The 27699-nt window shown below is 39.4% G+C and overlaps 1 long non-coding RNA gene across 4 annotated transcripts in view; it reads left to right on the top strand.

The window, feature by feature from the left end:
- Positions 1-27699, top strand: part of LOC139632062 (uncharacterized) — a 236961-nt gene that overhangs the window by 202164 nt on the left and 7098 nt on the right. For all 4 annotated transcript variants that reach the window (XR_011693493.1, XR_011693491.1, XR_011693492.1 and 1 more), the window contains 2 exons: positions 17502-17603; positions 18879-18951. This is a non-coding gene — a long non-coding RNA (uncharacterized lncRNA). The remainder of the gene's footprint in view (positions 1-17501; positions 17604-18878; positions 18952-27699) is intronic.

Below are 27699 nucleotides of genomic sequence, written 5' to 3' on the forward strand. Positions count from 1 at the left end.
TTAGCATGAGCAAAGTCACTGGGAGAGGGAAGAGAAAGAAAAAAGAGAAAAATGCAGAGGAGAGAGAGAGAGACAGACAGCTATGTAGATAAAAAGAAGAGAGGGCAGTGAGTTGTAGGAGAGACAGAAGAGACAAAGAGGAATAGAAATAAAAGAAGCAGAAGTGAGACTGAAGGGTAATTTTTGTATTCACTGAGTGCAGATATTAGATAAATCTAACTAGCCAGCAAATTGACGGTATTATTTAATCTCAGTGTCTGTGCTAGAGTCTGTGTTAGACACACCAAGAAGATTTAAAAAAAAAAAGTTTCAGTACTTATTTGTTTGTTTGTTTATTAATTTATTTTTATTTTTTTTATTTGCTATAATTTGGCACTGGCTCATACATTTTATGTTTAAGAAATTATTGATGCTCTTCATGAGTTCAGGTAGTTCAGATGATGAATTTGCTCTGAGCACTCCTTGGTGTAGCTGGACAAATGGAGGAACACTGAAACATAATGGAGGACAATATTATAGTAATCATAAACTGTGCACAGTTTGTGAAAGAGAGAGGAACTTTAAATTTCCACTACAAACCTGTGACAAGGACAAGTTGTGCTGATTCCATAGAATATTTGGTAGTAACCATAGAAACCATAGATTATGCTGATAGAGAAGAATCATATGGGCATGAAACTATGGCTCAAAGGCTACAGAGGAATAATGCTCATTTGAGGTGTTGTGTTGCTCATGGCTGTTACTGAAAGAGACAAAATGGGTTTATTGAATATTAAGTAGTTTATGAGTAGTTAATCTAATACTTTCAGTTTCCATCTCATTTAACAAATACTAAATGCCTTGTGCATCACTTATGCTTGGTAAACAAACTTTATTTGTTTAGTAAGGGCCTGCATGGGTTAATGCCAATGTGTGTGTGAGAGAGAGATAGGGAGAAAGAGAAAGAAAGATGGACATAAGAAGACAGACAGGAAGCAAGGAGCATAGAAAGAGACAGAGGAAATTAGTGTGTGTGTTGAGGTGTGACTGCCCTGCTCTACTTGACTAATGAGCTGGTGTTAACTCAGAGGAAGTCAGAGCTCATTCTGGCTACGCTTGACCCCAGTGCTAACACTAACGCTGTGTGACAGCTACATATACACTGACTGCCACCATCAACCCCCAACTCTATTAACTCCCTTGGACTGGAGTGTGTGTATGAGTTTGCGTGTGTATGCACAGGTAATGCACCTTGTACAAAAGTGTATCTCATTATGTCGTTTAATATTGAGCCTTAAAACTGCATTGTTTTAAGTCAAGTTAAAATAATGCTTCCTAAATGATCATTCCTACATTCACCATTTAAATAGTTGCAGAACCTTTTCATGGTGTTGAAGGAAATAATATGGATTTATTCATTCACTTTGATTACAGTCCTGCCCATAAGTATTTGGACAGCTACACATTTTTTTGTGCTTCAGCACAATCAATTTGAAATGAAATAATGGATTCTAGATAAAAGTGCTAAGTGTCAGCTTTAATTTGATGCAAGGACAAGTGCAGAGAGCTAGGTCTTGGATGCACAGACTGTGTGGGCGTTACTGAGCACACCTGCTATTTTGGGTCATTTAGGTGCAGCAGTGCAAAGTGTAAAAGTGATGGCTGAGGTAGAATATAAATCAGAGGGTGTGGTGATTAATAAATTCACTCCTAGCCAGTCACATCACTGGTGTCATTGCTCTGAGAAACTACTGCCAATCATAGTGTTGCATGTCAACAACAGCGTAACAGACGGAAAGAGGGCCTCTGGGACATTATGTTGTTGTCTGGATGGTGAAGAACGGCACAGTCTGAACACACAGCAGCTCAAATCTGTAGCCAAAGGGAGACAGTGTGGGGGTTTTATTTAACGTACAATGATGATAGAAATAAATAATAAAAATGTTAATGAGCCATTTATATGACCCCATCAATCCAACACTATTTTCAGTTTTATTTCTACTCTAGTTCACATTATAAATGGTCACATCATACTGTAAATGCTGGAATGCTACTTTTGCTAAAGAGAAAGTTGGAAAGGCAATGGCACAAGGAATTAATGAGCAGCTGTAATCCAACTTCTCTCACTTTAACAACAGAATGTAGAGTCGTACCAGATCAGTCTGATGTGAGCAGTAATGTGTGGGGTCACTTTGTATCAGTCTGATATCACTTGCCTCACATGATTTAATAAAAGTAAACACAGGGGAAAGCTGTGCATAATGGCTCTGTGCTCTGACGCAGCACTTTTTAAATCAGAGGGTGCAGATTTATCAACATGTGTCCTGTTGCCTTCAGATGCTGCAGGGCTTTAATGAACTGAAGGAGAAGCTTTTCATATAGTGTAAAGCAGCTGTGGACAACAGATACTATAAAAATCACTCATACTAATTTATAGATGAAAGCACACTCATTTACCAACACTCCTACTTTAAACTCATAAACAGTCATTTCTGTGCTGATTTAAATGCCTCTACTGGCTGGAGAGTGATTATTTATAATGGGTTATTTACATTTGAAGCATTATTCCATCAATGCTGCACATTTGCTCTGTGTATTTGTTTGGTTTTTTGTGTGTTTTCTTTTTGATAAAATCACCAAAATGGCAGCAGATTGACATTAAACAGACGAGGTTCTGAGATGTCTATTGCTTTCCACAGCCTCATTTGAATGAACCTCCCACCTGTTTGCACTTCTCTTCCCATCAGTGCACTGTGTGCTTTGAACTTGGCACCAAAACACTCAACAGGCAGAACAAGCAAATTTCAAGGTCAGGAAATAAACAGTCAGAGCACTGCCATGAAAATCAGGCCCTTTGTGTCTTCCTTGGTGATGTTCTGCCAGGTCTTCACTACAGCCACCTTCAGCAAGTGGAATACAGCTCAATCAAATTGAGATCAGGTGACTGATTCAGCCAGTGGAGGAAACGCTCTTTGGTTGTTTTGACCGTATGTTTAGGATCATTGTCCTATGGAATGATGACATGTCATCCCATGAGTTTTGATGTATTTGTCTGAATCTGAGCTCACAGAATGATCCTGTATACCTCAGATTTCATGCTGTTGCTCTCGTCAACAGTGAAATCATCAGTCAATGACAGTATGCCAGTTCCACTGGCAGCCAAAGCCGTGACAGAACCACCACCATGTTTGACAGATGAGGTGGAGGCTTTTGGGCATAAGCTGTTCCATTTTTTCTCCATACTCTCCTCTTTCCATGATTTCAATGGAGGCTGATTTTTCTTTCATCAGTCCACGTATGTTTTTTTATGTGTTTGTGAACTATAACCTGGCCTTCCTGCTTTTGGGGCATTTTGTGATGAATCCTGTCCGGTTATGGTCATGAAGTCTTCTCTTGACTGTTGACAAGGAAAACATGTCTTCCCACATCCTGGAGAGCATTCTTGACTTGATGTACAGTCATGAAGGGGTTTCTCTTCACCATGTAGATGATTTTCCTGGAATTTAGACAACTTGTGCTCCTCTGTCCACCAGGTAGTTAGCCATTTTCTAGTTTTCCTGTGGACAGCTGCTTTTTAATAATCATCCAACTGTTGATTTTGACTAACCAACAATAGTACCTTTGATATCTCTCTGACAAGGTTTTGCTTTTTTGAGTGTCATTATTATCTTTTCAGTTGTACAGTCCAATTACTTTTAGACCCTTGGAATTAGGGCACTATGTGTTAAAAGGGCTGATTTTCAGTGTCTCACTTTTGAAACAACTTTGAAGTTGAGGGTGACAAATAGTTCACTAGAGTTTGAGTGTTACAATGTAAGGGACCCAACAGGAGTTTCCATCTGGTCACTAAAGACGCACTTCATTTCTACCACATGAATGATGTGAACATTCAGATAGCTGGCAGAAAAGCCTGAGGCTAGAGCAAGCTGCCATTCACTGAGTGTTCAAGAGAGCCCCCACTGAACGGCTGTAGGCTGGGCCAGAGGAGGAAGCCCTTCTACTGAACAACACTGGGAGAAAACTGAATCAGATGGGCCTACATTGAAAGGTTACTGCTTTATACTGAGATGAAATTACAATGTTTTGCATATTCGTTTTGCCACAAATTATGGCGAAACTATTCTAAACAGTTACACAGCTTTACAGTCCACAATCCACATCTTTGTGAAGCCATCTTGACAAAATCTGAAAATATAATAATGTTCACAAGGGTTGTAATGCTGTTGTTTCAGATCTAGCTAGGTTAGCTCGGTGTACTTATTTTGCATCCTACTATATAGGCATTTATCTTGCAGTAATACTAAATATGGTCAAATGAGTAAATGGCAGACAGCAAATTCGATTGGAAAACTTTGTACTTTCCTCTAAATCTGTAAAGCAATGCCTTATATTATTGATTATTTATTAATTAATTAATTACAGAGCAGCCCAGGGATAAGAGTAGTTAAACATATGCAAAGAGGGTAAATGTGGTACAATGTAGTGAATTTGTAGCTATGACTCCCCCAGTGTTGTAGTAGGTGGTCCTATGTAATAGCCCTGACAGAGGATTGCTGTCAGTGGTGGGACCTGATGAGCTGCTAGTCATGATCCATATGGCAGCTTCTCATTTCCCCGTGTGTCATGAGTGTGCACTGCACATAGTGGTGCAGTTGATATTGATGCTGCTCTGTGCGGTGTGAGCCATCGCTGTCACAATACATGCATACGGTACATACAAGCAGACAGCTAAACTAAATGACTGAGAGCCAGAGGAAGACAAATAGGGAGACAGATAGAAAACATTGTGACAGATATACAAAGAGCCATTCATGCAACCAGTCAGTTGTTTGATGATGACTTGTGTCATAACTTTTCCCATATGGTTTGTCTCATCTCTCTCATCTACACCATGGGACAGCTGTATGAAAGCAGGGGATACATAACAATCAGGCTATACATATGGGAATTGTCTGTTCTGAGATATCCCTTGGCACATCAGAGCTACAGAATCTACTGAATCATCTTTCCACAGCTTAGGAGGGAGTGGTGGTGGTGGTGGTGGGGGGGGGGTGGGGGGTGGGGGGGGGGGGTGTCTTGAATAAGTGTACTAGATGTACTGGTGGATGCATATATAGATGAATGGATAGAAAATGATGGGTGATCAAAGTGCATTATGGAGGCAAATCAGCTGGATTTTTTTTCTTCAAATGAGCACAGACATATACACACAGGTTTAGGGGCCCTATCAAAGCGCGTCTAACGCTATCAAAGTGTCTTTGCTAGTTTCAGACTGATGCAGCTGAGATTTTCCTGTTTTAAATACCAGATACACTTGGGCCCATCTGAGCACCCATGGGCCTATTGGTCTTAAAATGACGTGTGGTCAGGGAAATTGTTGGCGCATCACTATTTTGAAGCATTGAAAAGCAATGCGCCACTGACGAACAAAAACCTGGTTGTCAGTCAGTGGCGCAGGATTTCATTGTTATTTTAAGGATGCATTATCAAGATAGTAACGTGCCTTTCATAGGCGACGCACAATGACCTAGACTAAATTTGTCCACCACAGTTTCATAATTCATTTACACCTTGCAAAATGGAACATAAAAGATGTCTTTGTGATTGTGATTTGTGCTGTTGCCTCTTTGTTGAGCATGTGAAACACATTGATTTGCCCACCCCTTCTTTGCCCCTCAGGGTGCGGAGAGCTGCTGCATGCGTGTGTTGGGACTGGGCCCTCTGGACAGTCACAATTTGCAATGAACTCGCCATAAATAGAAATAAATTCTGTGTGAAACACTGTGCCATTATAATAGCAATCTGCCATGGTGCAAACACACCTGGCTTGGGGAATGGGAGCTGCCCCTCTGATTGGTTTATTACATGTTACGCCCAAAACACATTTCGTACAACCCTTTTGAACCATGTGCCTGGTGCAGCAACAGTTTCTTCCTTTTTCCCCACAATTAAAATAGCAAAAGTGATATGGAGATGCCCTAAATGCATTTGCGCCATGCACTTTAGACCACGCACTTTGGACTGTTAAAATAGAGCCCTGGGCGTTTTAACACAATTGACTTTTCATCCTTTACTTGGGACATTGACAGGCATGTAACTTAAACTTTAAAATAATAGGCTGATGACCAGCTGTAAAACTTGGCAAATATTAAATTGACATGGTATCAAAATAAATGATAGACACATTATCACACCTTTCCACCTTTCCTTTCTTTATTCCCTTCCCTGCTTTCAACTACCCATTTATCCACACACCCATTCCTTCCTCTTTCCTCACCTGCCCACCAGTACCAACAGACAATTTTTATGCATATTTATTCATAAGTGCCCTGCCAATCAAAGACCCGCCATGCAAAGTTCAGCAAGAGTGAAATAGCGCTAAAATCCAAACATCTCTGGGCTGCATTTGCATAAAGCCTGAAATAAGCTCTGGTGTCAACACCCGCCCGATTGGTGACACCTCACTCAGTTTGGGAAATGACATTAATTTTATGTGGGACTTTAAAGGTTCTTACAAGGAACAGTACATATACTAAAAATCCATTTAAAATGACTATACTTCAGGAGTGCAGACAGTGTGAGGATGTATTGACTATACTGTGTATATATATATATATATATATATATATATATATATATATATACTCACTGATGTTATCAGGTTCCCCTTTGGCGTTTGGTTTAAATCTAAAATATTGCCAAATAGGCCCTTTTGCTTTTTGCTTTGACACCATTCCTCTGCCATTGTCTGAACTGTTCTCTCATCACATGATAAGATCCCACTTCTCTGATGTGACTCTGCTCTGCTGCAGCAGGAGCTGACACTTTCAGTTTATAATGGCATCTGACTAAGTATTGATAACTATTATTTGAGAAATTAGAAATTTTTTAGTTGAATATGGGTGCTACTGCTGACATGCAAAAAAGAACCAAACGGGTTTCATATTCAAAGGCAGTGGGGTAATAAGTGTGTGCGTTAACACCGTGTAACACCACTAACACCGATTACCATGGAAACCCCAGACTGAAGCCACATGACTTGGGCTGAACTTATACGTGGGTCATGAATTTGACCAGATAAAATCTTAAGAACTGCAACTTGACAGAAATGTGGTGTCAGTGAATAGACAATGCATTTGATGTATGAACACCACCGCAGCCAGGCATGCTCAGACATCCAGACATTAAAACATTCAGGTATGCAGATTTTTCAAATTTTGTATCTTTCACAAGTTTAAATGAGACATCTCTCTGATTAGCAGAATACAGTAGAACAGCTGTGAATATCTTAACAGGGACCTATGCAGTCAATCAGAAAAACATACTGCAAGTCTGAGCCTGAATGCATTTTAATCAAAGCCTCTCTGTTGTGTGTGCAACACTCACAGACAAAATCTTTAAACCTCTCCCCTTTGAAGAGCAGCACCAAGATATAGCCTAGCCTACCATCAAAAGCACTGCAGCAACCTACAGGCTGCCTCAGGCCTCTCCCCACTGATAAAACACAAAAACACAAATAAATAAATAAACACACCTGAGCAAGAGGACAAGTTTGAGACGGGTTCTCAAGTGGCAGCTTCATTAAACGGTACCTAAAAGACAGCAGTCTCAAAGTGAACAGTGAGGAGGTGACTCGTGCAGGCTAGGCTGGCCCTCTAGGCAGAGTTGCAAAGAAAAAGCCATATCTGTGACCGGCCCCATAAAAGCCAAGGATTAAGATGGGCAAATGAACACAAAAAAAGGACAATTAAGTCTTAATGACAGACGAAAAAAGTTTGAGGGTTTTGGATCAAATAGAAGAAACCGTGTGAGACACAGAGAAATAGGGTGGGTGACGCCATCAGTCGTGTATGCTGTAGGGAATGTGATGGTTTCGGGGTGCTCTGGTGGTGGTAAAGTGGGATATTTGTACAGGATAAACGGGATCTTGAATTTTACAATGCTGTGCCATACCCTGTGGAATCCGCTTGATTGGAGCCAATTTCCTAATACAACAGGACAATGACCCATAGCGTAGCTCCAAACAATTCAAGAACTATTAGAGAAGAAACAGTCAGCTGCTAGTCCGTCTATAATGAAGTGTCCAGCACAGTCACAACAGATCTCAACCCTAATGAGCTGTTGTGGGAACAGTTTGACCATATGGTACATGAGAAGTGCAAACCAGTCCAATCTGTGGGAGGTGCTTCAGGAAGCATGGGGTGAATTTTCTCCATATTGCCTCAAAAATGACGGCTCGAATGCCAAAGGTCTGCAAGGCTGTAAATGGACGATCCTTTGATGAAAGCAAAGTTTGAAGGACAAAGAAAAACAAATATTTTCTGAATGTTTTAAGCTGATCACATTAATAATTGTGAATTGGCATTTGGATGATTGAACTTGTGAAAAATAAGGTGTCAGTAAGCTACAGCTGTCATCTTAATGCATTAGGTGCATCAAAATTTTATATCTTCTGCTGTTTGATCTCATTTTCTGGTTTTATCATGGCTTGTGATCAGTAATTACGCTGCCACTCAACACTGCCTTTTCAATCAACAAAAAGTACAGATCTCAATTAAATCCTGTGGTTTTAGTTATTTAGATTTTTTAAAATGCTATCTAACTCCAACCTCAGCCACAGGAAGGCATTCAGTATTTCTGTACTATATCAAGCTACCATGATTTTTAAAAATTAAAGTTAAAAATGGCAATTGTTTGATGAGTAGCATATAATGACTTGTTTAGGACCCGAAACCTAAAGTTGAGGTCTTGTCTTTGGGACTTGTTTTTTTGACTTTTTCCTGGTGAAAGTGAAAATTCATGCCCAGAAAACAGATACACTCCATATATATCTGCCAACACTTACAAGAGATTGGTGTCTCGTGTGCAAAATGTATGCCTGCACACACAGCTGAAAGCATTTGAGTATTTCTTCGGTTGTGCAGATTGTGTGTGAAATAATAGGTATGCGAAAGTCTACTTTTTCACATCATTACAGCAATTCTGCACTACTGCACTCACTAGTCAGAGTACAATGGTTAATTGAGCTATTTGATCTCACGACTCCTTGCTGTTGAAGATTTTCCTGGCATTTTGTGTGCTACCCTATCCTGCAATTAGATTAATTTAACTTGGTCGACTGTGTCTAGAAAAGCAACCTCTATCCCTGGAGGACTGTGACAGAAACATGATAGCCTGACTCTGCTGCACATTCACACAACACAATATAAAAAACTTTTTTTTTTCTGGATAGAGGTATTTTGAATACCTTAATCTTCATGCTGCCCCAAAGATCCACTGTATAGATGAAGGAGACTGCAATGGTTCATTTGAAGTAGATACAGGTAACAATCATACATCAGTCTTTAGGTCTTTACATACTGCTATACACAGAGAAGAGAACAAGAAAGGAAATAAGAGAAGGTATTCGTATTCTTGACAATACTTGCACAAAGAGTAATTTCATCTAATATGGGCAAGAGCATGAAAAGCTAAAAAAATGAAGGAAAATACCTCACACAACTGCAAACACAAAACTAAGTAACGACTGGCAAATCTACCTTTCAGAAATCAAGGCTTTATCTCCAGTCTCTGCACTGCTGTACAAGACCTGCTGTGTGAGCGTCATCATTGGTTACCAAAGATCAGCCAATAGCAGCAGCTATTTCAATACCTTACAGTAGATATCAGGTTTCACAAATTTGGGGTTTGGAATTTTGACTATTTCAGGGACAGGCCAGCGTAAATATCTCATACTCCTCTCTACTTTGACATACAGGACCTATATACTTTGACTTTGTGTTAAAATACTGAAGTAACTTTGCTTCTTCTTTGGTGTGTGTTTTGCACTGATATGTAGTTGTAATTGTAACCTCTCACTTTAGTGTTGCCAGGCACTTAGGAATGCTTCTGTCCTCACTTCTTCCTTCATCACCGTCAATCAGGGGGTGAAACTTTACTTGGTGATGTTGTGTAGTTGCCACAGCAGATGTCACAGCACTATTGAGGCTTAGCCCCTTAAACCTATTGACCCCCTAAGAAGATATAAACTTAGATGAAATAAAACCTATAACTTCAACTGTATCAGCAGGTGTCGAACCAGATGGCCTCTAATCAACAATGTAGCACAACATCTTAATGGTGTGGTGAACAAATATATGTTAGATGAGAGGAGTAGCAAGACTCTCAGTGCTCTGCCTGCTCACTGAAATACGCTTACAATATGTAACCTTTTATATTGCCAGTATTTATCAGTGTCTTTGTTGCTATCTCTCTCTGTTCTGACTCTTCTTTTGTTTCTTTCTGTCTCATTATCCCTTCGTCGTCACAAAAGCATGCACACAGCCACACACCTGCGCATATCCACACATACTGATCAGTCAACTCTCAAAGTAACTCAACACCTCTTTTATCTCTATCTCTCATTCTCTCCTTTGTCCTCCCCCCTTCCTCCGATCCCTCCCATTGCCCCTGTTCCTGCTGTTTATCCATGTGTGATTGATGGAGCGGAGCATCCATCCTTTCCTCCGCCACTCAGCACTCCTCTGTTCCCAAAGCCCCTCCATCCTTCTCTCTTACCTGCCGTCACCAGATGGCTCACCACCTGCCTCCAACAGTCAACAAAAGCTCCAATTACCCTTCATGTCCAACAAAGGGAAACTCAAACTTCAACAAATGCTTAGCACGCGCGCGCGCACACACACGCACAAATGTATGAGAAGATATCCAGTGAAGTAAAATGCATAGAAAAGTAAACTGAGTGACCATGCATACAAATTACACACAGTTTTATTTATTTATTCATTTTTCTACATTAATTATCACTATCCCTGTTTGATTCATAATCAGACCAAGCTTGACACAAATGAGGAAAAAGTAAAACGCCACACACACATGGAGCAGAAAGCAACTGAAACATGCTACAGCTTGTTCCATATGAACTTTGCCTGAGATCATACTGTACAGCATGAAAACACTTCAGGATAACATATAGATCCTAAGAAAAGTGACATCCCTATATGTAACCTGAGCAGTATGCATTGAACAAATCTCATAAAGTTACTTGTTACATGGAGAGTCTCACATTCAAGCATTTACGCACTCAAACAAGTGCATGGAATCACAAGGACATGCACATTTACATACACACCTACACAGTTGAGTTAATGATCGGTAGAGGAAGCAAGATTTGTTAGAACTACAGGACTCTGTCTTTATACCTTAATGATGGTGATTATTCTGTCATACTGTGACTCTCACTATGCAGACACGTTACTGACTGCAAGATATTTCCCTGTATACACCATAATTACACATGATTGATTGTGTGTCTGCATGTGTGTCATGGTGTGTGCAGGCAGTTCCCTATTGCTACAGATAATTACAGTGATGACTGACAGCTGTAATAAGAGAATCACTGCTACACCTACCAAATTCTGTTGCCCTAGGCTGTCAGAAATGCACCAATTGAAAGCTCTCTGAAGTTAGCATTATGATGTATATAAGTTTTCATCCTAGACTTCTGTTATTGAAGTGGAAATGAAAATTAAAATGTGTAGTTCAATGGGGTATGCTTAATCTTTTTATTTTAATTCTCCTTGACCTCAGCTCAGCCTGTGATGCAGTAGACCATACTATATTAATCAGCTGTCTGAAGAACTATGTTGGCATCAGTGCTGCGGCTCTGTAATGCTTGGAGATGCCTCCTGCTCTTGTGCTCCTCTATCTGTGGCATCCTCCAAGGGTCTGTGTTGGGTCCCCCGTTATTTACCATATACATGCTACCCCTTTGTGTACACATTGCTTTCCATTTCTATTATATGACCTAATAAAACCTGGTAACACAATTACATCCTGTATCATCTCCTGCTTCACTGAAATTAAAAACTGGATGTCTAAAAACTTCTTGCAGCTGAATGATTCCAAAGAAGAGGTAATTATAATTACCCCCTGTGGCCCCAGCACCAGCAGCATTAATAATCTATCCTCTAGTCTGGATGCTTTATCTAAAAATGTTCAAAAGCAAACCCGCACCCTCTGTGTTATTTTTGTATTTGATGCTCAGGTGATTAAAATGTTGCAGTCCTGCTTTGCCCAAGTGAGATGGCTAACACAGATCTGGTCATTTCTTTCCTCTGCAGATTTAGAAAAGGTCGCCCATGCTTTTATCTCTTGCAGATTCAGCTATTGCACTCTATTCTGGTATCAGCAGGCAAAACATCCAAAGACTTCTGTTGATACAAAATGCTGCTGCAAGGCTGTTAACAGAGAAAGTCTTTGCTGCCCTTCACTGGGTTCCTGTGAGTTTTAGAATATTTTTTTTTTTTTTTTTTTAACTTTTTCTCAAAACCTTGAATGGTGTGGCTCCTTCCAACATCTGTGATCTGCTAATTCCCTATGAGCATGATCGCTGCGTGAGTTCTTCTGGCAGGGCCACACTAATGGTTCCTAAATCCCAACTTGTCACCAAAGGTGACAGGGCCTCTGCTGCCTGGGCGCCTCTGCTGTTGAACTCGGGGCAAACTCAGTGTCCTCCATTACATCTCCTTTTATAGCTCACTTTTGTCATATGGCTTATTCTTAAGTGATGGTATTTATTGTAATTATTTTAAATTAATTTTCTTATTTTTTAAAAAAAATTTTACTCACTGCTTATGAAAAGGTCCAGCTTCTCTGACAGTGGCCTAATGCTCTTTCTCACTCATTTTTAATTGAACTATCTAAAAGTTTCATCAATGGTGTCTTTTTACAAATTAATTTGTAAAAAAAAGATATCAAGACTTCAGTATCTGGACATTGTAGGAGATCATCTACCTCATATGCATTTGTCTGTCCTCCATCTCAAGTCACTCCTGTATCATCTACACACTGTAACATATGTGGTCCATGATGAAATGGCAGGAACCAGAAACAGAACTTTAATATAACAGAAGCACTGGTGATGATCTGACACTGAAATTCACATTCACGTTTCTCTTTACCTTCCATTACGGTAAGATTTTCTTAACTAGCTAGTAGACATCATTTACACTTCTTTTCTGGAATATATAGAGCCATACTTTTGCCTGAGGTAAGGTCTCACTTTTTATATATCTTTTAGCAGAATTCATCACTTAAGCAAGATGACAGCCAGACTGGCACATAACAAGAAACAGAAATTCTAACACTGACTGCTGAAACAAATCAACAAAGCATGATTACTGGTTAAGACATGCTTGTTTCAGTAATTCCCCCAAATTCCCCCAGCCTTTCAAAAAAACTTTGACAAAGAAAGTTTAAATAACCTGGAGCTAAGTTAACATTGAACTGTATCTGTCCAGAGGAACCTTATCCCTATCAGACTATCTATCTGGCTTAATTAATGTGAGACTCCTCTGGACCAAATGACACATAGTGTTTTCACTGCTGTGTGTTTTACACAGTGCCCATAACCTCAGTCTTCACACTTTTACTTTCAGCATTGCTGCATAAAAGGCACACTACTGGCTGGACACTGGCATTCAACCCATACTGTGCACTACTGAGGTGTCCAGTATAAATACATTCTTAAGGATACTGGACTGAATGCTTTCTAACCACAGTTGGCTAATGCAAATAACATTATTCAGAAGATAATACAGAGCTGACGCTGACATATAATGCTATAGGTCATCTGTGCAAGCAGCTTATTATGACCCATACTAATTATGACAGTAGCAAAGTAGGAAGTCAGGTGACACAGCCATAACTGCATTTATAAGTGTTACCATGACAACAAAGGTCTGGTATGACTGGCATGCTCTTATTGATCGTGTCCTAAAGTAGAGACAAGCAAGCTATATGGTCATTTAGGCTGGAGGACTTGTCAGACTTGTAGGGAACTTTTCCGTAAGGCCAATATGAATTATCTTTGTGGAATTCAGCTACATTCCTCAGATCTCAGTATGGCTGGATTAATCTACAAATTACATCCTTCAAATCTCAAGATGTCAAAGCCTCCCAAAGAGTAACGTATGCAGCTCCAAAATTCCTCAGACTTTGTCCATTTTATTTCTTTATTGGCCCAATTTATTTTGCATTATACATAAAAACTTTCCTGTACGCATCAGTGCTTTTCAATAAATTCACTTCTTCAAACTCATACCCAAGTGAATTGATTTGGCTTTATTGGAAAGTGGATCCCTTATTTGATGCATGGCCTTGCGATGGCTTGAGCTGTCAGTAAAATGTCCATAAAGAAGTAGAGCAATGAGAATTACAGCAGGCAAAATAAAATGAAAAAAAATCGTCGCTCAGCCATGCATCAGACTACCTTCCCTTTCCCTTATTTAGTCCATTCCTGGTTATGATGGATATATCAAATATGATTTATTCCCCTCTCATATTTCCCATTGCATCTGAATATATATTACTGCAAAGAAATGTTATTGGTTATTTATGCATGTAGAAATGCACACGCATGTACACAGACATGCACACATACACAAGAGCAAGAGGATGTTTCTCACACAGGGAGGCCAATCAGACTTAGCTTTCTCCTGATGCAGCAATCAACAATGACAGGCACAGCAATTACACCAGTTAATCATGTAATATCAGTTATTCCACTCCACAGATCATATACAAACACCATATATTCGGACACACTTTCACACATTACAACAGATAAAACATGTTATGTGCCTAGTTACATGAAGCATAAAATATTTACCCATAACTTAGACAGATTTTATTTGAAAAGAGAACAGTAAATAACATTTTTGATTTGTTTTTTTTCAATCCACTTAATATATTTTATTCTAAACATTTTTGTATCATATTGACAATGTTAACGTATGCTATATTTAGTCCAGTTTTGCTTTATTTTTGTCATGTTTCTGACATACATTTTAATATTTACATTCTGAAAATGCAACAACAACTAAACTCTAACTGCAAAAGAATTATGCAACAAGAAAGACATCTTTGAATCTTTGATGGATTCATTACAATTTACCACTATTTATCGAATTAGATCCAGTGTTCTCTTTCGTTTCCTGCCAAAGGGGAGGAAAAGTTTAAAGTATTACCACAAATTTGCATTTCCCCCTCAAGTTTACTAGACAGTAGTACAGTGTGTACCTAGGACTTAAAAACCAAACCCCACTCTCCCCTCTGACAACTCTATTACAACACAATCAAGGGGGGGGGGGTAAGGGAATGGAAGGAATCCCACCAAGCTGAGATGGCAAACAGTAATTCTACAGAGCAAATTGAACTTAGAATCCAATTCCATGGACAGATTTGATGTGTTTCGCAGACCTGCTGCAGAAATTAACAAGTAGACTGCAGAACTGCATATGAGGAAACAGTATTGCATGCGAGGCTTGCAGAAAATCAATTGTATTCATGAGTTTAGCTGTATGGTGAACATATTGTCAATGTTCCTTGTTTATTGGATTTTTGCTGTAAATTCTTGATATCCATAGGAGACTGGGTATGGTTGCAACACTTTTGGCATTTCTCTTGTGTACTATTTTGAGTAGACCAACCAAACTTTGAGATATTAAATTTACATCTGTCTGCTAATTATCCAAACCATTTAAAGATGATTACACATCATTCACAATATTTATTTGAATGAAAGAAACTGACCCCAACCCTGGGGGGGGGGGGGGGGGGGGGGGGGGGGGGGGGGGGTCTAAGTGAGTGCATGCCTATAGTGCCATCACTCCAGATGTTTCTGATTGGAGACTTAGGACTTGTTGCAACAAGTCCTAAGTCCTCCTGTTACAACCATCCACAGTCTTCCCTACTATATGAGTAGTATTTGTGTGTACTCTATGTGCATGTGTTTTACTGTAGAAGCTTGGTCCATGTGTGTGACAGCCAATATCAAGTTTTTCTCGTACATAGTATTATTTAAATGTAGAGGGAGTTGCCCTGAATTAGATGAGGTCAAATAAGTTGGTGAATAAACAATAAATAAATAAAAACACTTAACATTTGACTGTTTCTCTTAAACAGAGAAAAAAAAGCTGTGAAAATAAACAAACACACAAAAAGAGGTTTGTGGTTTTCTGTTCATTTCACTTGAACGTGGCATTCAATGAACTGTGAAATCAGTATATTCTACCACTGGCCCTCTTTTGTTAAGACACTCACATTGTGCATTCGGCTGCGTTACCTTGAATTATAATAAGGCATTAGCATTATCAGCACCATTTCCATCTTCCACTGGTCTGAGCTTCTGCAGGACCTTTTACTCCATCTTAGTCAACTCCCGCCACCAGCTGTTGTGTTGTATGTAGTTTTTCGTAGACTCAGATCACTTGTTTTATGCATCTTATCCTCTCAGTACATTTTTTCCCATTTCCTTTTATATTTATTTTACATTTCTTGAAGCAGTATTAATAGCAGTGAATTAAATGTATGTGCGTGAGACATTTTAAAAAATATATGTATTTTTCAGGTGGAGCTGAAAGACCTTAGTCATGTTTGAGAATCTTGTTTTACCATTAATGAGCACTTCTGTGCAGCATTGAGACGTTGCTATTTATTTTCTCAGCTTGATGAAAACAACTGTACCCACTGGGCTCTCCATCTATTTCTGGATGTGCCTGAGAGGAGTTTCCAGGTGTTGCATGCGTGCCAAAGTACATCAGGCAGCACTACATAAAATAAAATGGGCAGTGCAAATTTGACCTTTGCCTGTAGATAGATCTAGTCCTCAGTGTGTTACACTGTTATTGCTTCCTCTTAATGATGGCTGTTGATAAGACTGCATCATTACTGGAATCTTTCAAATATTTTAATGTGTTGTAGTTGGTTAGAAACGCCTCCACTCGGTCTGTGTGTATGCTGTTTTGTGACTATGTGCATGCATGAGTGGCTTAGTTATGGACACTTATTGCTTTTTTCACCTGTTTGCATTTGGAGTTTAAATTCAATTCGTTGTCCATTGTTTTTGACTAATGAATCAGCTGAAAGTGAAGTGCCCTCTCCACGAGTCAATTAAATCCATTCAAAGACTCAGTAATTGTTTTACACTGCCTCAGGTAATTATGTCATATAAAATACAGTCACTGTCACCTGAAGAGACAGCGTCTGTGTGTGTGTGTGTGTGCGTGCGTGCGTGCGTGCGTGCGTGCGTGCGTACGTGTGTGTGTGAGTGTGTGTGTGTGTGAGTGTGTGTGTGTGTGTGTGTGTGTGTGTGTGTGTGTGTGTGTGTGTGTGTGTGTTCCTGAAGGTGGACTATGGGAAGGCTGTAGACTGTTGGTGGGCTTGATCAGGTGGTCAGAAGTAATAATCTTTTATTCATTTCTCCTCACATGCAATGATTTTATGCATTTATCATTCCAGCATTTCTGAATGAATCTTTCTGTGGTTTAAAAACAATTAATAATTAACTTAATTCTTTAGTATTTAACTTGTCCATACAACTACGATGTGTGGCTTTCATCTCTTGTTTCTTTCAGATTTGGGATATTAATCTTTACACTTTGTTGCCACTTGCCAGTCTCTTTGGTGGTGTAGAACATTTTTAAAGTACTTGATCAGATGACTGTTATCTGCTTCTTTTCCAGATAAGCTCACCTGGCCACAGGGGGGAGATGCCATGTTAGCTGATGCTCAGGATATCATCACCCTTCTCCTGAAAAAGAACTGCATGAAGCGCCTGGGTACAGGTGAGTGGCAGCTTTACCAATGATGGACACATGGATGAATACAATAGGACACATAAACTGCTTGGAGGAAAACCTGTGAATTACAGGTTGTTTCCATATATATAGTACTTAATAGCGCTGATTTGTTGTCACCGCTGTGATAATGTACAGGCCCATATTTGCAATGTGTGTGCCTCATGATTGTCTACCACTAAAATTAGTGTCAGCTGGAATACCAGTAAACTGCCTCTGGGGTCCCAGATCTCCAGAAGGTCCCAGTGTCAAAAAATACTTTTTTTTTTGCTTTACATGCTGGACCTTCCTAAATTAATTTGTGTTTAATTGATGGCCATACAGTAACCCTGAGCGCAAGTACTATTGCATGTAAAAACAAAACTGTATAAACTGCAAAGAGACTGGGAGGCGAGGTTCATGTACTCCAGCAGCTCAGTTTTTGCTCTGAGCCTCTTAGTCTGTTAATGTGCCGATGACAACAAATAGTGAAGCAGCAGTGTAGAGCTGTTTTATTATAAGTATTATTGAAGGGAATTACTTCAGCCAACCAACAAAATTGTTAACTTACACAGTATCTCATTATAGTGCCAATTATCTGCTGCTGGTGTTTGATTATATTTTAGTTATTGCACCCCACCATGTATCATTCCCAGAGAAATGAATGGAATTTCTGCACAATTTCAAAAATATGAAAAGGAGTTCTGTGAATCTGCACTCTGCACTGCCCCTGAATTCATGGCCAGGGCCTTCTCAATCAGCACATTAGTTTTAGACCTTCATGATGTTCCTGTGTAACTGGCCTCAGCTCTAGCATACTATAATAGACAGTGGGTGGTACAGAAGCTGTATCTCTACGTCTGTAAAACAGCAACCACATGGACCAGTTTACCAGAGACTGTAGCTTTGTTTATAGGAGAACAGTGTATCAAACACCACTTAAGTAGACCATGGTTCATGTTCACTTAGTTATGAGTCTATTTAGAATCCAAGTTTTTCCTAAATTAGTGTGTATCCTAGGGCTAGGCTACCCAGCTAGGCTAAACTGGGTTTCTGTACCGAGCAGTGATGGTGGCTAACAATAAGTGAAATTTCCAACCGTTCATTTCCCAACCGCCACAGCACATGATAGCTGGTTTTAGATCGATGTACCTCAAAACAGGAATTTCTCTACTAATCCAGCTAGTATCTTCGAAATCAAAGTAAAAAATCAAGTTCTTCAGTGTACTCCACCATGTATTCCTTAGAGTAATCCAATGTGTGTCTGACTGATTTCTTTCACAGAAGAAGAGAGAAAAGAATGTGGACTTGGGAAAGCTGGGTACACTTCCTCACACAGCAGGGCGCAGATTTGAAGGTGAGGTAAATGACTTCAGTACTATGGGTTTATTACATGAAATCGTATATTTCAGAGCTATTCCACTCCAGGGTCACCTGAAACTTTACAGATATTTCAAACGAAATACATTTACCTCACTTGAAATGACGTCGACATTTCCATTTAATTATCTGTGTTTTCCCTTTTGTCCTTATACCACAGAGCACTATTTTGTTTGTAATCAACTCTTATTTATTTATTTTATGGAAAATATAAATCTGGCCATAATAATTTATTACAAAACTCTCACATGCCTGCACTCAGGTGGAAAGGACAGATAGTTCCAACATACCAGCCAACTTACATCCAAGTCTGTAATACAGAGTCTAATAAAGATTAACATTCCTGGAGCAGGTAGTTCAGTGACTCGCCTAGAGACACTTCAGCTGAGTACAATTTGTTAATTTAATTTAGACCAAAACATTATGCCATATGCTGAAAGAAGAACCCCCAGTGTCTGGATCTTTTGCCACTTCATCATAACTTACATATGATCTAGTGATGTCTCCTTCTCGGCAAATTCTTCAGCATGCTGCAGATCAAAATTTACCAAATGAAAAAAATAATACATTGAAGGATAATGTCACTCATTAGCTCATACATTTTAGGATGCAAGGACACATTTCTTTACTCCCTGCCCAGTAATGCTAACAAAAGTATAGTGCGTGTGGTGTCTAAACCAATTTAATTAAGATGTTGAAACCTAACAAGGTTTAATTGCTCTTGTGGGAAGTGGATGTGAGGAACATCGATAATTTTCTCTTCCTTGTATTGAAGGCACTGTCATGTAGAAACCTGTTAAGAAGTGTGCAGTAGTTAATGACTGAACTCTCTGAGAGAGACAGAAGTTACTTATTAGGGCATACATCATCTCACAAGTATAATATATTGCACAGTGTTGCCTTGGCTGAAAATAGTTGCACACATTCACACATTGTTTCCCGGTACAACCACAGTCTGATCAATTTAGACATTATGTATGTTTAGTTTATGGGCCTATATAGTTTTTAGGTTATGCCACTATGGCTTCATACACAATTCAGTGCAGTTATTAACTTCCATTGTGAAATGCACACTTTCCAACTTATGCAACGTTATGCTAGGTGTGTAAATTAGCTGAAAAAGTAACTTTGTGTTCCTCGGGAGTCAGAGTTTGCAAGGCAACTGAGAAATCGTGACTAATTTTACCTGCACTGCATATTCTCCAGCATGTTGCCACTACAACCTGCTGTTGATTTTATTAACAACTTAAGTAAACTTCAGTTAACCCTCACAGCTTCCGATTCGGCAGTTAAGGGGAAAGTTAAGGTCATCTTAATTTACAATACTGAGTGACTGATTTTCTGGTTTTTGCTCCTGTTGTGGCAGTGTGTTAGACACTTCAGGTAGATACACTGTCTGAAACCCATTTTTAAATCTATGAAACCTTCATTTTATTTGTGAAAACACGGGTGTAGAATTTGGTAGTGCAACTGAATTGTGGTTAACAGTGGTTAACAGATCCGGTTCTCTAATATTAGTCCTGCCTCCCTAATCCCATAATTGCTAATAGGATTGTAGCTGCATCAGGTAAGAAGCGCCAAAGTTCTGTCAACTAGATGTGTGTGTAGGCTAAGTGAGGAAGACACCATCCTTATACAGTTTTGTGTATGAAAGTATGAGACAAGTTGTATGTGTTTGTGTGTGTGTGTGTGTGTGTGTGTGTGTGTGTTTATCAATTAGGCTACTTTGACAAATGTTCATCTGATGATGTTCTATATAACAATGGCTCATCGATGTGTGTATCAAATAAGGGCTTTGAGTAGGCAAATGTCATACGGCAGGCATCAGGGTGTTATTGTATCAGGTGATAGAAGCGATCCTGCTGGCTAGTAGTTCAGATGAAGAGGAAGAGGCAGTGTCACAGGTGAGCCCTTGGCTTGTAACAATGGGATTATAAGAATAAATGTAGCTATAAGGGGTACTCCCAGCTGGCACATTGGTAATTTAAGAACACAAATAAATACCAACAAATTATTAAGCGTCAAAGGTCGTCAGTATTCTACGTCAAATTGATGTTGGCATTGGACATTGTCATTTCCATTGAATTTTGGTCACTCTACATTCAACCAAATATCTACGTCTAACAACGTTGGTTACCAGCTGTGTGCTTGCTGGGCTAGTATACAAAGAAATCTATTAAGCACTCAATCATACATCATTTATTTAATCATAGGTATGAATAATATACAATGTGCCATATGTAAAATGTGTTAGCTACCATATTTATAGATAAAAGTTATAAGTGACAGTAATGAGTCTATCATAATTGCAAAAATCCTCAGCTTCCATGGGGGTCCCTGCAGACCGCTTTCATGTCTTCACCGTTGTCAAAATCAAACGCCCTTGTTCTATACCCGGTGAATTTAGTCATCATCAGTCTAAATGCACTCAAACTGTGTGTTTGTGTGCTTGTCTTGTACCTAAAGTAAGATGGTTCTATGTGTGTGTTTGTAAAGTCTCCCGTGTGCTAGTTGTGTGTCGAGTGCCAAAAGGAACAGACGCCCTGGGAAACCAGGCCTCACTGCAGGAGACAGCAACGTTTAATAAACCATTTGGCTGGTGTGTGTATGCATGCAAGCACACACACATATTGTATACACATGCCCATATTCAGTGTTCTTACATACAATAAAAGTTAGGCTGTGTTTTTCTCCCCTCTGTGGGTAGAATAGGTAAGAAGAAAGGAATTTGAGTGTGTGCACAAATGTGTGTTTAAATGCATGTGCTTTTTAGTGTGTGTTTTAGAGTGTGCATGCACATTCATCCAGGGGGCTAGTTTTGGCTTGATGGCAGAGTAGAATTACTTTGACTCCTGGTGAGTACACACATTTTGCCCTTGGGAGGGTGGCAGAGAAATGTGGCTGAAAATGGCATGATTGAATCAGGGAAAAGGTACTTGGAGTTTTGCACTGTGGTGCCATATGGAGCTAAAGGTACAGGATGACAAGGTTTAGACTTGGCATTTTGAAGCAACAACCTGAAAGCCCATTTTAAACTTGTCCAAGACTTCCTGACTGAATGAAATGCAGCTTTGAAAGGCTATCCTTTTGTATTCTTCTCCTTTTGACTACGGTGTGACAGAGGGAGATGTACATAAAATTACACTCCTGTTGGTTTTTCTGAGAGATCAGTGACTGCACAGCACCAGTGTTCACAATGATGTACCATGCAGCATTAACTGTACGGCTCTGGGGATGACAAGGTCCTACAGCTGGGAAATCGGTCTACCACTTTGGTCCAGTCTGACATATCTCAACAACCTTTGGATGGAGTGACACTTCTCCATTATTAGATGGCTCGGTATAAAATTTGATATAGACATTTATGTTCATCAGAGAATCAAGCCTACATCTTTTCTGTACCTCTTACTGCTCTTACTCATCTGGCACCACCAGCATCATTTGTTTTTTAGTGCTAATTACCAAATGTGGTAATTACAAAGCTATGATTACCTGCTAAACCTTGGCATGATGAAAATACCATTGTCTGTTACATTACGATCTAGATCAAACCACCGATGCTTCACAGGACCAGTACCATAGCTGTACACTATTGTTATTGTGTTGCTTGCAGGTACTGTTGGGACATGAAATATGATTTCTGAACTTGCATTTTAAAAGGCTCTAAGACATGATTTGAGTATTGTTGAAAGTTATGTTGCCCGTTACTTTACTTCTTCTCGATCACAAGGTAGACGGTAGGAATTGGAACACCATTTATATTTCAAGGACTGCATTGTCTAAATCCAACCTAAGTCTTGTATTTTTTCATTCTTATTTTCAGCTTTCAGCTATAGGTGATGATTTCGGAAAGAAGTAGAAGAACTGGTACACTGACAACTTGCTTTATAGCATAGCTCTCTAGATGTCTCCAAAATGTTAATTACATGCTTGATAATACAATAAGGACCATTTTGGTATTGGGACAAAAAAAAAAAAAAAAGATAATAGAAATTTACGAGGCATACTAAAGTGCATGAATCGACATCATCCAAGAACATCAAAGGCTCTTGATTTTGTGGTTGTTTTATTTCATTAGCAGGAGTAATGTACTCCATTGGAGGTCTAATATGACTAAGATTTCCCTCTAATCTAATTCAACTAGTGCATGTACTGTTAAAAACCTACTCAACCTGCACATGATTTGCTATACATCTGAGAGAGAGGAAAAGCCAAGAGACACTGTCCTTCTCTTTCTGTTAAAGTTACACTTTTCGTAAACAAAGGATCACAGGAGAGCTGTTAGCTGTGGGTGACTGATGGATGTTTTATGTAATGAATGGACTGGCTTGTCAGGATGAGGCAAAGAGCTAGTGGAGAGACTAAAAACAGCCCCATCCCAGTGGCCACGACCTTAATGATCTCAGCAAACCACAAGACTTCCACAGAAAACAATAATAATTAAGGGTGGGCAGCAGATTGATAGTGGGTCTTTGTGTGTGTATTAGAGTTTGTGCGTGTGTGTGTTTGTGTGTTGTGCTTGCTTTTGTGAGAGTGTTTGCCTCAGGGGATATAAATCAATGTGTCACGTAATTGCTTGAGTGACCTTTGCTGATAAGAAACGGTAGCCTTTTGAAATCTCTATCTGTCTCTGTCACTTTGGCCATCTTCACCTCTCAACCATTGCGTCCTCTCTGTCACATGTTCTCAAATCATGATACTCACAAATGTGCAAACTCTTAAAGAATCACTTGGCTTGTGAAGGCTTTACATTGATTTTCTTATTGTTAACCCGTGCACAAAGTAATTGCAATTCTGACCACTGATCCAATCCCCTATTCAGAATTTGCCTGTTTTTTGTTTTTTTTTTCAATCACAGTCCATCAGGAAAAAGGCCCTCTAAAGAGATTACCATGAATTTTAATAAGTCACTCATATATTCTGTATCATTAATCAACCAGAAAAGCATGAAATGTGTAGTTTCTTACCTATTTTTATTCAAGAGCTTTATTTCTTCATTTTAAATTCAGATTTTCTGGTGCTTTCCTCCAAATCCCTGCCCTCTCTCTCAAATAGTCCCTGTTCAAGCGCAAATTTGCTCTGCCCCTGCTCAATACTCTTTGTCTGCACTGAGATAAACTGTTGCTTGCGCAAATATCTTGTGCTCCAGTTTGAATCCTTCTTGCACTGCTTGCCACTGGCAAAACCTCTGCTCTCAGATTTCTGCCCTCGCTCTCAGGTTTTTGGGAAATGACCCTGTCAAAATTCCCCCAACCAACAGAATTACCAATGAAACTGTCACTGCCTCGTCATAGGCACCCTCGCTTTACTTCTACAGTGGCCTTATTCGCGGTTACTGTTCACTGGGTTCAGCAGATCACTTGCCAGCATCAAGTTAAAGGACCTCAAGTAAGTATGTTATTTTAATGGTGCTATTGCTTTGTTCAAATCCAATTGGCAGAGTCCTATTTTTGGCATCAGAGTGCATCCTTGAAAGTTGTAGGTCTGTTAGTAGGACCCATTTTGTTTTTGAAGATATGAATGTCTGGGTTTTATCTATCACAAATACAACTTTAGACAGAGGGGAAAGCTTTTGTAAGCTTTTGAATAGAATTTGTTCATGTCAAATTTATTCTGAAAAACCACAGGCAGCCAGCACAGATACAGTCATCCCTGATATTAAAAATGCTGTGTCGTATTTGATCATCACTAACACTCCCTTTGATGGCAATGAGTTCACCAAAAAATGACACTTTTTTAAGCCTCTACATAGAAAGTTAAGCTTCACTGAGATACAGTATGTAATCAAAAGATTGAATCCAACATGTCAAAATGTCAGTTTAGTCTCAGCTACATGCTTTTTTTACCCCTCCCCTCTTTTTCTATTACCTTGTCTTTGTGTTTCTTATTCATTGTTTCTACTTGCCTTTTCTCTGCTTTTCTTAATTCATCCTGGTTTTTCAAAGTTGTGCCCAATCTTTTCATGTCATGGGTAACGCATACCCACTGTACATATCTTTGGCTGGATGTCTTACTCTCTCTTGTATATTTTGCCTTTCTCTCATTTGCCAATATATCTAAATCCTCTCTGCAGTTCCCTCTTCCAACCGCCAGTTTGTTCTTCTCATGTGCCTGACGGTTTTGTCATTTACAGTGGTGTGTCGTGTTAAATCTCTCCCCTGCTGTGGCAGGAGCCTGTGGAGAAGGAAGGGAAAAATGGGGAGGAGGAGAAATGAACAGAGGAGTGATTTGTCGTTCCAGGTAGTTGCTCCTATGGGAAGTGTAATAGCCGATGGCTCTTCAAAGTGTCTCCCATCTGTCATAAATGTTCACTACAGATGGACACATACAACACCTCACTGCATGGCTGAGGTGCAGCTGCACGTCAGAGATTGAGACAGCATTTAACCGTGTGAATGAGGAAAATATCTGGATCTAGTGTTTGGATGTATATGTGTGTATAAATCTTGCGTGCTTGTGTGTGTAGTGAGTGTGTGCATGCATCTGCAGTATTTACTGTGATGGCTGGATGGCTGAGAATGGAAGCATGCCACAGTGAGCTCCTATTACAGTAAATAGAAACAAGGAGTGTCAAATAACATTGTCACCTTGCTCTACACTCAAGCTCAAGAGACTGCTCTACCGTACTGTTGTCACTCACACTCCTCTCTCTGCTGCCAGTCTTCTCTGTCACACACTTCTTCCCCACTTTCTTTGTCTACCCCCCCACTTCTCTTATTTAGTCACTTTCCCTGTCTTACTCTATCACTTGCTTTCCTCCTTTCCCTCCGTCTGCCTCTCTGTCTGTCCCTCCACGTGATTTCCCTCTTCATTTCAGACCTTATCTGTCTGTCTATTTCTGCCGACAGCCTAGTTTTCATTGCAGCTTAAAAAGATACCACTGCTGTAGTTGTTGAATCATTTGTATCATTTTGCCAGAAGGAGCATATAAAGCTCCCTGACTTTTTGGAAAAGAGCACAGAACTCTGAGAGCTGAAAATGGCTCGAGTATTTTTTCCTTAATCTACCTGCAAAATGACACAGAAAATCAAGTCATTGCTTTTGTCTATTTTTCTAAGCTTTTGCAATATTGGCACATTTTGCCTCTCACTGGATCTTTCTACTCACTCATACTAATTTACATTAGATTTCATCCAACCACTTTTTATGTCAACTTATCCTAATCAGAGTTGTGGAAGGCTGGAACCTATGAGAGGCAAGGTACACTCTGGCTAAGTTAGGGCTAATTAGTGTTTTTAGTTATGAATTTTCACAAGACTAGATTCTAGACTGATCCTGGATAGAGGTCGAAAGTAAGATTCAGTTGCAGAACAGCCTCTCAGTTTGTTAATAGCCTTGCTCAAGGACACTTAAGTAGTCACAGTTGCTCAAATTCTCCGTCCTCCAGTTGAGGAAGGTACTGACATAGCAATAGTTTTGAATTCCTTTTTGAACACAGCACAGTGATTTAAACACACTTGAGCAGCAGAGGGTCCGGTTGTTTCAGCATTATTCCTATGGAAAAAAGACTTTATTGACAGAATGGGAATCATAATTAGCACTTCAGTCCAGCATTGTTTAATTCAAAATGTAAATTACTGCATTATTAATGGACTGGGAAAGATGATTCAGAATTCCTGCACTTACTCATTTAACATCACTAGCCACAGTACTCTGAGGTGTGTGCAGGTTTGCTGTAAATAGTTGATGAGGTCTCATTGTAATTGTTGTAAATATTTCATGAATAGGAAAGATGCAGAGAAATGGGGAGTGACAGCTAGGAATGTGACCTGCTTTCTGCTCCCTCCTAGGGTTGCGCACACACAGACACACACACATTCCCACACGCACACACAAACAAACTTGCTCTTCTATCATACACTAATGACATTCACGCTGACATACACCTGCATATATGCAAAGACTATGTATGCACACATACGCATTTACCCTCAGCATGTGCTATAAATGCAGTCTACTAAGTTTGGGAAATTTATGGTGTTGTGTTGCTAATGCGTCATGGGAGTTTAATGTTGCTGCTAAAGGGTTTTTCACCAATGTGGATTAAGGATAATACCAAAATTCTTATTTAGTCAGTCATGTCCCTTTTTTAAATTACTCTGGATACTTTGTGAGAGTTTATGATCAAATAATTTCTTATTGATTTGTAAACAAGAGTTTTAGAGACTCTCTCAATATGAGACCATAGAACGGCAAAACAACACGTGTGGGCCCAATATAAAAGACACCTTTTCAGCTAGGCCTTTTTCATATGAAGCTTTTGGACAAAAGTACAAAACTTTTGAATGTATTCAAGATGCCAAAGTATGTCAACAAGAAACTTTGCTCCCCATGGTTTTGAGTCAAACGATTACAAACAAAAGCTAGATATCCATTGATTTCTCCCTAGTGTGTTTCAAATGCCAATCAATTGAGTATGGGTGTTTGGAAGAGCATTTTCTTTTGTTGATTTACTTGATAATATTTGCTGAGAGCAGACATTTTGTAAAGTGCATCTAAGACATTCAACAGAATCATGTGTCTGTCTGTGTATTTGTGTTGGTGTATTAGTCATCATGGTATGTGTATCAACCATCATCAATAAAGGACCACAGTGGTTCCAGGAGCAGTGATGTAACAGTATTCACAAGACATGTGATATATTATCCTTTCTTGAAAAACCCCATTCCTGTTTTTCAAAAACCTGCCGTCTGACTAACTAACCTCTGTGTGCAAGGACAGTAGG

This window comes from Trachinotus anak, unplaced genomic scaffold (genome assembly GCF_046630095.1).
Source record: "Trachinotus anak isolate AG129_WGS33_773 ecotype Australia unplaced genomic scaffold, CSIRO_AGI_Tana_v1 ptg000014l, whole genome shotgun sequence".
NCBI classification, from domain to species: Eukaryota; Metazoa; Chordata; class Actinopteri; order Carangiformes; family Carangidae; genus Trachinotus; species Trachinotus anak.